The sequence below is a fragment of the Pan troglodytes genome, chromosome 22 (assembly GCF_028858775.2).
Source record: "Pan troglodytes isolate AG18354 chromosome 22, NHGRI_mPanTro3-v2.0_pri, whole genome shotgun sequence".
NCBI classification, from domain to species: Eukaryota; Metazoa; Chordata; class Mammalia; order Primates; family Hominidae; genus Pan; species Pan troglodytes.
The window spans coordinates 7,440,677-7,457,617 of NC_072420.2; positions in this window are offsets into that span (position 1 = coordinate 7,440,677).

The window sequence follows — 16,941 nt, forward strand, 5'->3', positions numbered from 1 at the left end:
TTCCAATCCATTCCATTCCATTCTGGTTGATTCCATTCCACTGTATTCCATTCCATTCCATTCCATTCGGGTTGATTCCATTCCATTCCATTCCATTCCATTCGGTTTGATTCCATTCGTTTCCATTCTTTCCATTCCATTGCATTCCATTCCATTCCATTCCATTCGGGTTGATTCCATTCCATTTCACTCTTGTTGATTCCATTCAATTCTATTCCTTTCCATTCGACTTGATTCCATTCCATTCCATTCCATTCCATTCGTGTTGACTCCACTCCATTCCATTCCGTTCCATTCCATTCAGATTGATTCCATTCCATTCCATTCCATTTGTTTCCATTCCATTCGGGTTGATTCCATTCCATTCCATTGCATTCCATTCCATTCGGGTTGATTCCATTCCATTCCATTCCATTCGTGTTGATTCCATTCCATTCCATTCCATTCGTGTTGATTTGATTCCATTGCATTCCATTGCATTCCATTCCATTCGGGTTGATTCCATTCCATTCCAATCCATTCCATTCCATTCCATTCCATTCCATTCGGGTTGATTGCATTCCATTCCATTCCATTCCATTCCATTCCATTCCATTCCATTCGGGTTGATTCTATTGCATTCCATTCCCTTCCATTGCATTCCATTAGGGTTGATTCCATTCCATTCCATTCCATTCGGGTTGATTCCATACCATTCCATTCCATTGCATTCTGGTTGATTCCATTGCATTGCATTCCATTCCATTGCATTCCATTCGGATTGATTCCATTCCATTCCATTCCATTACATTGGGGTTGCTTCCATTGCATTCCATTCCATTCATTTCCTTTCGATTCCATTCCATTCCATTTGTGTTGATTCCATTCCATTCCATTCCATTCCATACCATTCCATTCGAGTTGATTCCAATCCATTCCATTCCATTCGGGTTGTTTCCATTCCATTCTGGTTGATTGCTTTGCATTCTATTCCACTCACTTCCATACCATTCCATTCCATTCTGGTTGACTGCTTTGCATTCTATTCCATTCCATTCCATTTAATTCCATTCGGATTGATTCCATTCCATTCCATTCCATTGCAATCCATTCCATTTGGGTTGATTAGTTTCCATTCCATTCCATTCCATTCGGTTTGATTCCATTCCATTCCATTCCATTCATTTCCATTCCATTCGGGTTGCTTCCATTGCATTCATTTCCATTCCATTCCATTCCATTCCATTCCGTTCCGTTCCATTCCTTTCCATTCCATTCCATTCCAATCCATACGAGTTGGTTCCATTGCATTCCATTCCATTCCATTCCAATCAATTCCATTCCATTCAATTCGAGTTGATTCCAATCCATTCCATTCCATTCAGGTTGACTCCATTCCATTCAATTCCAATCAATTCCATTCCATTCGAGTTGATTCCATTCCATTCCATTCCATTCGGGTTGATTCCATTCCATTCCATTCCATTCCATTCCATTCTGGTTGATTCCATTCCATTCCATTCCATTACATTCGGGTTGCTTCCATTGCATTCCATTCCATTCCATTCGAGTTGATTCCAATCCATTCCATTCCATTCGGGTTGATTCCATTCCATTCCATTGCATTCCATTCCATTCGGGTTGATTCCATTCCATTCCATTCCATTCCATTCCATTCGAGTTGACTCCACTCCATTCCATTCCGTTCGGTTTGATTCCATTCCATTCCGTTCCATTCCATTCCTTTCGGATTGATTCCATTCCATTCCATTCGATTTGATTACATTCCATTCGGGTTGATTCCATTCCATTCCATTCCATTCGAGTTGATTCCATTCCATTCCATTCCATTCATGTTGATTCGATTCCATTGCATTCCATTGCATTCCATTGCATTCGGGTTGATTCCATTCCATTCCATTCCATTCCATTCCATTCCATTCCATTCTCGTTGATTCCATTCCATTCTATTCCATTCCATTCCATTCCATTCCATTCCTTTCGGGTTGCTTCCATTGCATTCCATTCCATTCCATTCAATTCCATTCGTGTTGATTCCAATCCATTCCATTCCAATCGGGTTGATTCCATTCCATTCCATTCCATTCCATTCTGGTTGATTGCTTTGCATTCTATTCCATTCCATTCCATTGCATTCGATTCCAGTCTTGTTGACTGATTTGCTTTCCATTCCATTCCATTCCATTCCCTTCCATTCCATTCGGGTTGATTCCATTCCATTCAATTCCATTCCATTGCATTCCTTTCCAATCGGGTTGATTCCATTCCTTTCCATTCCAATCCATTCCATTCGAGTTGATTCCATTCCATTCCATTCCATTCGGGTGGATTCGATTCCATTCCATTAAATTGCCTTCCATTCCTTTCGGGTTGATTCCATTCCATTCCATTCGGGTTGATTCCATTCCGTTCCATTCCATTCCATTCCATTCCATTCCATTCCATTCCATTCCATTCGGTTTGATTCCATTCCATTCCATTCCATTCCATTCCATTCCATTCGAGTTGAATCCACTCCATTTCATTCTTGTTGATTCCATTCAATTCTATTCCATTCCATTCGGCTTGATTCCATTCTATTCCATTCCATTCCATTCCATTCCATTCGAGTTGAATCCACTCCATTCCATTCCATTCGTGTTGATTCCATTCCATTCCGTTCCATTCCATTCCATTCCATTCAGATTGATTCCATTCCATTCCATTCCATTTGATTCCATTCCATTCGGGTTGATTCCATTCCATTCCATTACATTGCATTCCATTCCATTCGCGTTTAGTCCATTGCATTCCATTCCATTCGTGTTGATTCCATTCCATTCCATTAAATTCATGTTGATTCGATTGCATTGCATTCCATTGCATTCCATTCCATTCGGGTTGATTCCATTCCATTCCATTCCATTCCATTCCATTCAATTCCATTCCATTCGGGTTGCTTGCATTCCATTCCATTCCATTCCTTTCCATTCCATTCCATTCGGGTTGATTCCATTCCATTCCATTCCCTTCCATTGCAGTCCATTAGGGTTGATTCCATTCCATTCCATTCCATTCCATTCCATTCCATTCCATTCGGGTTGATTCCATACCATTCCATTCCATTCTGGTTGATTCCATTGCATTCCATTCCATTCCATTGCATTCCACTCGGGTTGAATCCATTCCATTCTATTCCATTCCATTTGATTTGATTCCACTTCATTCCATTCCATTCGGGTTGATTCTATTCCATTCCATTTGGATTGTTTGCATTCCATTCCATTCCATTCCTCTCCGCTCGGGTTGATTCCATTCCATTCCATTCCATTCCATTGCATTCCATTCCATTTGAGTTGATTCCATTCCATACCATTCCTTTCCATTCGTGATGTTTCGACTCCATTCCATTCCATTGCATTCCATTCCATTCGAGTTGATTCCATTCCATTCCATTGCATTCCATTCCATTCCATTCCATTCTGTTTGATTCCATTCCATTCCATTACATTCAATTCGAGTTGCTTCCTTTCCATTTTATTCCATTCCATTCCATTCCATTGCATTCCATTCCATTCCATTCCGGTTGATTCCATTCCATTCCATTCCCTCCACTCCATTCCATTCCATTTCATTCCACTCCACTCCATTCCTTTCCATTCCATTCCACTCATATTGATTCAATTCCACCCCATGCCATTCCATTACTTTGCATTCCAATCCACTCCAATCGGGTTGATTCAATTCCACTCGATTCCATTCCATACCATTCCATTCTGTTCCATTCCATTCCATTCCTTTTGAGTTGATTCCATTCCATTCCATTCCATTCGGGTTGTATCCATGCCATTACATTCCATTCCATTCCAATCCATTCGGGTTGATTCCATTCCATTCCATTCCCTTCCATTCCATTCCATTCCATTCGTGTTGATTTCTTTCCATTCCATTCCATTCCATTCCATACGGGTTGATTCCATTCCATTGCATTCCATTCCATTCCATTCCATTCAATTCGGGTTGATTCCATTGCATTCCATTCCATTCCATTCCCCTCCATTCCGTTCCATTCGTGTTGATTCCATTCCATTCCATTCCATTCCATTCCATTCCATTCAGGTTGATTCGATTCCATTCAATTCCACTCCATTCCATTCCATTCCATTCGACTTGATTCCTCTCCATTCCAATCCATGCGGTTTGATTCCATTCCATTCCATTCCATTCCATTCCATTCCAGTTGATTCCATTCCATTCCATTCCATTCCATTCTTTCCATTCCATTCCATTCGTGTTGCTTCCATTGCATTCCATTCCATTCCATTCCATTCCATTCCATTCCATTCCATTCGAGTTGATTCCAATCCGTTCCATTCCATTCGGGTTGATTCCATTCCATTCCATTCCATTCCATTCTGGTTGATTCCATTCCATTCCATTCCATTCCATTCCATTCCATTCCATTCCATTCGTGTTGCTTCCATTGCATTCCATTCCATTCCATTCCATTCCATTCCATTCCATTCGAGTTGATTCCAATCCGTTCCTTTCCATTCGGGTTGATTCCATTCCATTCCATTCCATTCCATTCCGTTCCATTCTGGTTGATTGCTTTGCATTCTATTCCATTCCATTTCATTGCATTCGATTCCATTCTTGTTGACTGATTTGCATTCCATTCCATTCCATTCCATTCCATTCCATTCCTTCCATTCGGGTTGATTCTATTCCATTCCATTCCATTGCATTCCATTCCATTCGGGTTGATTCCATTGCATTCCATTCCAATCCATTCCATTCGAGTTGACTCCATTCCATTCCATTCCAGTCTATTCCATTGCATTCCATTCCACTCCACTCATGTTGATTCCATTCCAATCCATTCCATTCCATTGCATTGCATTCCATTGCATTGAGTTCCATTCGGGTAGATTCCAATCCATTCCTTTCCATTCGGGTTGAATCCATTCCATTCCATTCCATTGCATTCCATTCCATTCCATTCCATTCAGGTTGATTCCATTCCATTCCATTCCATTCCGTTCCATTCCATTCCATTCCAATCCATTCCATTCCATTCGGGTTGATTCCATTCCACTGTATTCCATTCCATTCCATTCCATTCGGGTTGATTCCATTCCATTCCATTCCATTCCATTCGGTTTGATTCCATTCGTTTCCATTCTTTCCATTCCATTGCATTCCATTCCATTCCATTCCATTCGGGTTGATTCCATTCTATTTCACTCTTGTTGATTCCATTCAATTCTATTCCTTTCCATTCGACTTGATTCCATTCCATTCCATTCCATTCCATTCGTGTTGACTCCACTCCATTCCATTCCGTTCCATTCCATTCAGATTGATTCCATTCCATTCCATTCCATTTGTTTCCATTCCATTCGGGTTGATTCCATTCCATTCCATTCCATTGCATTCCATTCCATTCGGGTTGATTCCATTCCATTCCATTCCATTCGTGTTGATTCCATTCCATTCCATTCCATTCGTGTTGATTCGATTCCATTGCATTCCATTGCATTCCATTCCATTCGGGTTGATTCCATTCCATTCCAATCCATTCCATTCCATTCCATTCCATTCCATTCGGGTTGATTGCATTCCATTCCATTCCATTCCATTCCATTCCATTCCATTCCATTCGGGTTGATTCTATTGCATTCCATTCCCTTCCATTGCATTCCATTAGGGTTGATTCCATTCCATTCCATTCCATTCGGGTTGATTCCATACCATTCCATTCCATTGCATTCTGGTTGATTCCATTGCATTGCATTCCATTCCATTGCATTCCATTCGGGTTGATTCCATTCCATTCCATTCCATTTCATTCCATTCCATTCCATTTCATTCCATTCGGGTTGATTCCATTCCATTCCATTCGATTCCATTCCATTCGACTTGATCCCTCTCCATCCATTCCATGCGGGTTGATTCCGTTCCATTCCATTCCATTCCATTCCATTCCTTTCCATTCCATTGCATTCCATTCCGCTTGATTCCATTCCATTCCATTCCATTCAGATTGAATCCATTCCATTCCATTCCATTCCATTCTATTTGATTCCACTTTATTCCATTCCATTCGGGTTGATTCCATTCCATTCCATTGGGATTGATTGCATTCCATTCCATTCCATTCCATTCCATTCCATTCCACTCCACTCGGGTTGATTCCATTCCATTCCTTTCCATTGCATTCCATTCCATTTGAGTTTATTCCATTCCATTCCATTCGTGATGTTTCGATTCCATTCCATTCCATTGCATTCCATTCCATTCCATTTGATTCCATTCCATTCCATTGCATTCCTTTCCATTTCATTCCATTCTGGTTGATTCCATTCCATTCCATTCCATTCCATTCGAGTTGCTTCCTTTCCATTTTATTCCATTCCATTCCATTCCATTTCATTCTATTCCATTCCATTCCGGTTGATTCCATTCCATTCCATTCCAGTCCACTCCATTCCATTCCATTTCATTCCACTCCACTCCATTCCTTTCCATTCCATTCCACTCATATTGATTCAATTCCACCCCATTCCATTCCATTACTTTGCATTCCAAACCACTCCAATCGGGTTGACTCAATTCCATTCGATTCCATTCCATACCATTCCATTCCGTGCCATTCCATTCCATTCCATTCCTTTTGAGTTGATTCGATTCCATTCCATTCCATTCGGGTTGTATCCATTCCATTACATTCCATTGCATTCCATTCCATTCGTGTTGATTCCATTCCATTCCATTCCATTCCATTCCATTCCATTCCATTCCATTCCATTCAATTCCATTCAATTCCATTCGGCTTGATTCCTCTCCATTCCAATCCATGCGGGTTGATTCCATTCTTTTCCATTCCATTCATTTCCTTTCCATTCCAATCCGTTCCATTCGGATAGATTCCATTCCATTCGATTCCATTCCATTCCATTCCATTCCTTTCTGGTTGATTGCTTTGCATTCTATTCCATTCCATTCCATTGCATTCCATTCCATTCTGGTTGACTGCTTTTTATTCTATTGCATTCCATTCCATTCCATTCCATTCCATTCCATTCCCTTCCATTCTGGTTGATTCCATTCCCTTCCAATCCATTTCATTCCATTCCATTCGGGTTGATTCCATTTCATTCCATTCCAATCCATTCCATTCGAGTTGATTGCATTCCATTCCATTCCATTCCATTCGTGTGGATTTCATTCCATTCCATTCCATTGCCTTCCATTCCTTTCGGGTTGATGCCATTCCATTCCATTCCATTCCATTCCATTGGGGTTGATTCCATTCTGTTACAATCCATTCCATTCCATTCCATTCCATTCCATTCCATTCGAGTTGATTCCATTCCATTCGAGTTGATTCCATTGCATTCCATTCCATTCCGTTCCATTCCATTCGTGTTGATTCCATTCCATTCCATTCCATTCCATTCCATTTCTTTGATTCGATTCCATTCCATTCGGTTTGATTCCATTCTTTTCCATTCCATTCCATTGCATTCCATTCCATTCCACTCCATTCCATTCCATTCGTGTTGTTTCCATTCCATTCCATTCCATTCAGGTTGATTCGTTTCCATTCCATTCCATTCCATTGGAGATGATTGCACACCGTTCCATTCCATTCGTTTTGATGCCATTCCACTCCATTCCATTCTATTCCATTCCATTCATTTCGGATTGATTCCATTCCATTCCATACCATTCCATTCCATTCCATTCCATTCTATTCGGGTTGATTCAATTCGATTCCATTCCATTCCATTCCATTTGAGTTGATTCCATTCCATTCCAATCCATTCGTGTTGATTCGATTCCATTCCATTCCATTGAATTCCACGCCTTTCGGGTTGATTCCATTCCATTGCATTCCATTCCATTCGGGTTCACTCCATTCCATTCAATTCCTTTCCATTCCTTTCCATTCCATTTCCTTCCATTCCATTCGGATTGATTCCTTTCCATTCCATTCCATTCCATTCCATTCCATTCCATTCCATTCGGGTTGATTCCTTTCCATTCCATTCCATTCCATTCCATTCCATTCCATTCCATTCGGGTTGATTCCTTTCCATTCCATTCCATTCCATTCGTGTTGATTCCATTCCATTCCATTCCATTCCATGCCATTCCATCCCATTCCATTCGGGTTGATTCCATTCCATTCCATTCCATTCCACTCCGGTTGTTTCCATTTCGTTCCATTCCATTCCATTCCATTCCATTCCATTCAATTACATTCCATTCCACTCGTGTTGATTCCATTCCATTCCATTCCATTCCATTCCCTTCCATTCCATTCCATTCGGTTTGATTCCTTTCCATTCCATTCCATTCCATTCCATTCCATTCCATTCCGGTTGATTCCATTCCATTCCGTTCCATTCCATTCCATTCCATTCGGGTTGATTCCATTCCATTCGGGTTGATTCCATTCCATTCCATTCCATTCCATTCCATTCCATTTCATTCGGGTTGATTCCATTGCATTCCATTCTATTCCATTCCATTCCATTCCATTCGGGTTGATTCCAGTCCGTTCCATTCCATTCCATTCCTTTCCATTCCATTCCATTCCATTCCATTCCATTCGGGTTGATTCCATTCCATTCCCTTCCATTCCATTCCCTTCCATTCCATTCGGGTTGATTCCAGTCCGTTCCATTCCATTCCATTCCTTTCCATTCCATTCCATTCCATTCCATTCCATTCGGGTTGATTCCATTCCATTCCATTCCATTCGGGTTGATTCCATACCATTCCATTCCACTCCACTCCATTCGGGTTGATTACGTTCCATTCCATTCCATTCCATTCCATTGGGTTTGATTCCATTCCGTTCCATTTCATTGCATTTCATTCCATTCCATTCCATTCCCTTCGGTTTTCTCCATTCCATTCCACTCCATTCCATTCCTCTCCATTCCGTTTCATTCCATTCCATTCCTTTCCATTGCATTCCATACGAGTTGATTCCATTGCATTCTATTCCATTCCAGTCTATTCAACTCCATTCCATTCCATTCGATTTGATTCCAATCCATTGCAATCCATTCGGGTTGACTCCATTGCATTCCATGCCATTCCATTCCATTCCATTCTGGTTGATTGAATTATATTCCATTCCATTCCATTCCATTCCATTCGGGTTTATTCCATTCCATTCCATTCCATACCAATCCATTCGGGTTGATTTCATTCCATTCCATTCCATTCCATTCCATTCCATTCCATTCGTGTTGATTCCATTTCTTTCCATTTCATTCCATTCCATTCCATTCCATTCCAATCCATTCGGGTTGATTCCATTCCATTGCATTCCCTTCCATTGCATTCCATTCCATTCGGATTGATTCCATTCCGTTCCATTCCATTCCATTCTCTTCCATTCCATTCCATTCCATTCGGGTTTATTCCATTCCATTCCATTCCATTTCATTCTATTCGGGTTGATTCCATTCAATTCCATTACATACCTTTCCATTCCATTGCATTCCATTCCATTCCATTCGTGTTGATTCCATTCCATTCCAGTCTATTCCATTGCATTCCATTCCACTCCATTCATGTTGATTCCATTCCATTCCATTCTATTCCATTCCATTGCATTGCATTCCATTGCATTCCGTTCCATTCGGCTTGTTTCCATTCCATTCCATTCCACTCGGTTCCATCCCATTCCATTCCACCCCGTTCCATTCCATTCCATCCCATGAGGGTTGATTCCATTCCATTCCATTCCATTCCATTCCATTCCATTCCATTCCATTCCATTCCATTCCGGTTGATGCCATTCCATTCCGTTCCATTCCATTCCATTCCATTCGTTTTGATTCCATTCCATTCCATTCCATTAGATTCGTGTTGATTCCATTCCATTCTATTCCTTTCCATTCGGATTGATTCCATTCCGTTCCATCTGATTCCAGTCCATTCGTGTTGATTCCATTCCATTCCATTCCATTCCAGTTGATTCCATTCCATTCCATTCCATTCCATTCCATTCCAGTTGATTCCATTCCATTCCATTCCATTAGATTCGTGTTGATTCCATTCCATTCCATTCCATTGCATTCCATTCCATTCGGGTTGATTCCATTCCATTCAATTCCATTCGAGTTGATTCCATTCCATTCCACTCCATTCGTGTTGATTCGATTCCATTGCATTCCATTGCATTCCATTCCATTCGGGTTGATTCCATTCCATTCCATTCCATTCCATTCCATTCCATTCCATTCCATTCTGGTTGATTCCATTCCATTCCATTCCATTCCATTCCATTCCATTCCATTCCATTCGGGTTGCTTCCATTGCATTCCATTCCATTCCATTCCATTCCATTCCATTCCATTCCATTCGAGTTGATTCCAATCCGTTCCATTCCATTCGGGTTGATTCCATTCCATTCCATTCCATTCCATTCCGTTCCATTCTGGTTGATTGCTTTGCATTCTATTCCATTCCATTTCATTGCATTCGATTCCATTCTTGTTGACTGATATGCATTCCATTCCATTCCATTCCATTCCATTCCATTCCCTTCCATTCGGGTTGATTCTATTCCATTCCATTCCATTGCATTCCATTCCATTCGGGTTGATTCCATTGCATTCCATTCCAATCCATTCCATTCGAGTTGACTCCATTCCATTCCATTCCAGTCTATTCCATTGCATTCCATTCCACTCCACTCATGTTGATTCCATTCCAATCCATTCCATTCCATTGCATTGCATTCCATTGCATTGAGTTCCATTCGGGTTGATTCCAATCCATTCCATTCCATTCGGGTTGAATCCATTCCATTCCATTCCATTGCATTCCATTCCATTCCATTCGGGTTGATTCAATTCCATTCCAATCCATTCCGTTCCATTCCATTCCATTCCAATCCATTCCATTCCATTCTGGTTGATTCCATTCCACTGTATTCCATTCCATTCCATTCCATTCCATTCGGGTTGATTCCATTCCATTCCATTCCATTCCATTCGGTTTGATTCCATTCGTTTCCATTCTTTCCATTCCATTGCATTCCATTCCATTCCATTCCATTCGGGTTGATTCCATTCCATTTCACTCTTGTTGATTCCATTCAATTCTATTCCTTTCCATTCGACTTGATTCCATTCCATTCCATTCCATTCCATTCGTGTTGACTCCACTCCATTCCATTCCGTTCCATTCCATTCAGATTGATTCCATTCCATTCCATTCCATTTGTTTCCATTCCATTCGGGTTGATTCCATTCCATTCCATTGCATTCCATTCCATTCGGGTTGATTCCATTCCATTCCATTCCATTCGTGTTGATTCCATTCCATTCCATTCCATTCGTGTTGATTCGATTCCATTGCATTCCATTGCATTCCATTCCATTCGGGTTGATTCCATTCCATTCCAATCCATTCCATTCCATTCCATTCCATTCCATTCGGGTTGATTGCATTCCATTCCATTCCATTCCATTCCATTCCATTCCATTCCATTCGGGTTGATTCTATTGCATTCCATTCCCTTCCATTGCATTCCATTAGGGTTGATTCCATTCCATTCCATTCCATTCGGGTTGATTCCATACCATTCCATTCCATTGCATTCTGGTTGATTCCATTGCATTGCATTCCATTCCATTGCATTCCATTCGGGTTGATTCCATTCCATTCCATTCCATTTCATTCCATTCCATTCCATTTCATTCCATTCGGGTTGATTCCATTCCATTCCATTCGATTCCATTCCATTCGACTTGATCCCTCTCCATCCATTCCATGCGGGTTGATTCCGTTCCATTCCATTCCATTCCATTCCATTCCTTTCCATTCCATTGCATTCCATTCCGCTTGATTCCATTCCATTCCATTCCATTCAGATTGAATCCATTCCATTCCATTCCATTCCATTCTATTTGATTCCACTTTATTCCATTCCATTCGGGTTGATTCCATTCCATTCCATTGGGATTGATTGCATTCCATTCCATTCCATTCCATTCCATTCCATTCCATTCCACTCCACTCGGGTGGATTCCATTCCATTCCTTTCCATTGCATTCCATTCCATTTGAGTTTATTCCATTCCATTCCATTCGTGATGTTTCGATTCCATTCCATTCCATTGCATTCCATTCCATTCCATTTGATTCCATTCCATTCCATTGCATTCCTTTCCATTTCATTCCATTCTGGTTGATTCCATTCCATTCCATTCCATTCCATTCGAGTTGCTTCCTTTCCATTTTATTCCATTCCATTCCATTCCATTTCATTCTATTCCATTCCATTCCGGTTGATTCCATTCCATTCCATTCCAGTCCACTCCATTCCATTCCATTTCATTCCACTCCACTCCATTCCTTTCCATTCCATTCCACTCATATTGATTCAATTCCACCCCATTCCATTCCATTACTTTGCATTCCAAACCACTCCAATCGGGTTGACTCAATTCCATTCGATTCCATTCCATACCATTCCATTCCGTGCCATTCCATTCCATTCCATTCCTTTTGAGTTGATTCGATTCCATTCCATTCCATTCGGGTTGTATCCATTCCATTACATTCCATTGCATTCCATTCCATTCGTGTTGATTCCATTCCATTCCATTCCATTCCATTCCATTCCATTCCATTCAATTCCATTCGGCTTGATTCCTCTCCATTCCAATCCATGCGGGTTGATTCCATTCTTTTCCATTCCATTCATTTCCTTTCCATTCCAATCCGTTCCATTCGGATAGATTCCATTCCATTCGATTCCATTCCATTCCATTCCATTCCTTTCTGGTTGATTGCTTTGCATTCTATTCCATTCCATTCCATTGCATTCCATTCCATTCTGGTTGACTGCTTTTCATTCTATTGCATTCCATTCCATTCCATTCCATTCCATTCCATTCCCTTCCATTCTGGTTGATTCCATTCCCTTCCAATCCATTTCATTCCATTCCATTCGGGTTGATTCCATTTCATTCCATTCCAATCCATTCCATTCGAGTTGATTGCATTCCATTCCATTCCATTCCATTCGTGTGGATTTCATTCCATTCCATTCCATTGCCTTCCATTCCTTTCGGGTTGATGCCATTCCATTCCATTCCATTCCATTGGGGTTGATTCCATTCTGTTACAATCCATTCCATTCCATTCCATTCCATTCCATTCCATTCCATTCGAGTTGATTCCATTCCATTCGAGTTGATTCCATTGCATTCCATTCCAGTCCGTTCCATTCCATTCGTGTTGATTCCATTCCATTCCATTCCATTCCATTCCATTTATTTGATTCGATTCCATTCCATTCGGTTTGATTCCATTCTTTTCCATTCCATTCCATTGCATTCCATTCCATTCCACTCCATTCCATTCCATTCGTGTTGTTTCCATTCCATTCCATTCCATTCAGGTTGATTCGTTTCCATTCCATTCCATTCCATTGGAGATGATTGCACACCGTTCCATTCCATTCGTTTTGATGCCATTCCACTCCATTCCATTCTATTCCATTCCATTCATTTCGGATTGATTCCATTCCATTCCATACCATTCCATTCCATTCCATTCCATTCTATTCGGGTTGATTCAATTCGATTCCATTCCATTCCATTCCATTTGAGTTGATTCCATTCCATTCCAATCCATTCGTGTTGATTCGATTCCATTCCATTCCATTGAATTCCACTCCTTTCGGGTTGATTCCATTCCATTGCATTCCATTCCATTTGGGTTGACTCCATTCCATTCAATTCCTTTCCATTCCTTTCCATTCCATTTCCTTCCATTCCATTCCATTCGGGTTGATTCCTTTCCATTCCATTCCATTCCATTCCATTCCATTCCATTCCATTCCATTCCATTCCATTCGGGTTGATTCCTTTCCATTCCATTCCATTCCATTCCATTCCATTCCATTCCATTCCATTCGGGTTGATTCCTTTCCATTCCATTCCATTCCATTCGTGTTGATTCCCTTCCATTCCATTCCATTCCTTTCCATTCCATTCGGGTTTATTCCATTGCATTTCTTTCCATTCCATTCCATTGCATTCCATTTCAATCCATTCCATTCCATTTCATTCCATGCGGGTTTATTCCATTCCATTCTATTCCATTCCATTACATTCGGGTTTCTCCATTCCATTCCACTCCATTCCATTCCATTCCATTCCATTCCTTTCCATTCCATTCCATTCTATTCCATACCAGTTGAATCCGGTGCATTGCATTCCATTCCATTCCAATCCATTCCATTCGGGTTGATTCCATTCCACTCCATTCCATTGCATTCCATTCCAATCGGGTTGATTATATTCCATTCCATTCCATTCCATTCCATTCGAGATGATTCCATTCCACTCCATTCCATTCGGATTGATTCCATTCCATTCCATTCCATTACATTGGGGTTGCTTCCATTGCATTCCATTCCATTCATTTCCTTTCGATTCCATTCCATTCCATTTGTGTTGATTCCATTCCATTCCATTCCATTCCATACCATTCCATTCGAGTTGATTCCAATCCATTCCATTCCATTCGGGTTGTTTCCATTCCATTCTGGTTGATTGCTTTGCATTCTATTCCACTCACTTCCATACCATTCCATTCCATTCTGGTTGACTGCTTTGCATTCTATTCCATTCCATTCCATTTAATTCCATTCGGATTGATTCCATTCCATTCCATTCCATTGCAATCCATTCCATTTGGGTTGATTAGTTTCCATTCCATTCCATTCCATTCGGTTTGATTCCATTCCATTCCATTCCATTCATTTCCATTCCATTCGGGTTGCTTCCATTGCATTCATTTCCATTCCATTCCATTCCATTCCGTTCCGTTCCGTTCCATTCCTTTCCATTCCATTCCATTCCAATCCATACGAGTTGGTTCCATTGCATTCCATTCCATTCCATTCCAATCAATTCCATTCCATTCAATTCGAGTTGATTCCAATCCATTCCATTCCATTCAGGTTGACTCCATTCCATTCAATTCCAATCAATTCCATTCCATTCGAGTTGATTCCATTCCATTCCATTCCATTCGGGTTGATTCCATTCCATTCCATTCCATTCCATTCCATTCTGGTTGATTCCATTCCATTCCATTCCATTACATTCGGGTTGCTTCCATTGCATTCCATTCCATTCCATTCGAGTTGATTCCAATCCATTCCATTCCATTCGGGTTGATTCCATTCCATTCCATTCCATTGCATTCCATTCCATTCGGGTTGATTCCATTCCATTCCATTCCATTCCATTCCATTCGAGTTGACTCCACTCCATTCCATTCCGTTCGGTTTGATTCCATTCCATTCCGTTCCATTCCATTCCTTTCGGATTGATTCCATTCCATTCCATTCGATTTGATTACATTCCATTCGGGTTGATTCCATTCCATTCCATTCCATTCGAGTTGATTCCATTCCATTCCATTCCATTCATGTTGATTCGATTCCATTGCATTCCATTGCATTCCATTGCATTCGGGTTGATTCCATTCCATTCCATTCCATTCCATTCCATTCCATTCCATTCTCGTTGATTCCATTCCATTCTATTCCATTCCATTCCATTCCATTCCATTCCTTTCGGGTTGCTTCCATTGCATTCCATTCCATTCCATTCAATTCCATTCGTGTTGATTCCAATCCATTCCATTCCAATCGGGTTGATTCCATTCCATTCCATTCCATTCCATTCCATTCAGGTTGATTGCTTTGCATTCTATTCCATTCCATTCCATTGCATTCGATTCCAGTCTTGTTGACTGATTTGCTTTCCATTCCATTCCATTCCATTCCATTCCATTCCATTCCATTCCATTCGGGTTGATTCCATTCCATTCAATTCCATGCCATTGCATTTCTTTCCAATCGGGTTGATTCCATTCCTTTCCATTCCAATCCATTCCATTCGAGTTGATTCCATTCCATTCCATTCCATTCGGGTGGATTCGATTCCATTCCATTAAATTGCCTTCCATTCCTTTCGGGTTGATTCCATTCCATTCCATTCGGGTTGATTCCATTCCGTTCCATTCCATTCCATTCCATTCCATTCCATTCGGTTTGATTCCATTCCATTCCATTCCATTCCATTCCATTCCATTCCATTCGAGTTGAATCCACTCCATTTCATTCTTGTTGATTCCATTCAATTCTATTCCATTCCATTCGGCTTGATTCCATTCTATTCCATTCCATTCCATTCCATTCCATTCGAGTTGAATCCACTCCATTCCATTCCATTCGTGTTGATTCCATTCCATTCCGTTCCATTCCATTCCATTCCATTCAGATTGATTCCATTCCATTCCATTCCATTTGATTCCATTCCATTCGGGTTGATTCCATTCCATTCCATTACATTGCATTCCATTCCATTCGCGTTTTGTCCATTGCATTCCATTCCATTCGTGTTGATTCCATTCCATTCCATTAAATTCATGTTGATTCGATTGCATTGCATTCCATTGCATTCCATTCCATTCGGGTTGATTCCATTCCATTCCATTCCATTCCATTCCATTCAATTCCATTCCATTCGGGTTGCTTGCATTCCATTCCATTCCATTCCTTTCCATTCCATTCCATTCGGGTTGATTCCATTCCATTCCATTCCCTTCCATTGCAGTCCATTAGGGTTGATTCCATTCCATTCCATTCCATTCCATTCCATTCCATTCCATTCCATTCGGGTTGATTCCATACCATTCCATTCCATTCTGGTTGATTCCATTGCATTCCATTCCATTCCATTGCATTCCCCTCGGGTTGAATCCATTCCATTCTATTCCATTCCATTTGATTTGATTCCACTTCATTCCATTCCATTCGGGTTGATTCTATTCCATTCCATTTGGATTGTTTGCATTCCATTCCATTCCATTCCTCTCCGCTCGGGTTGATTCCATTCCATTC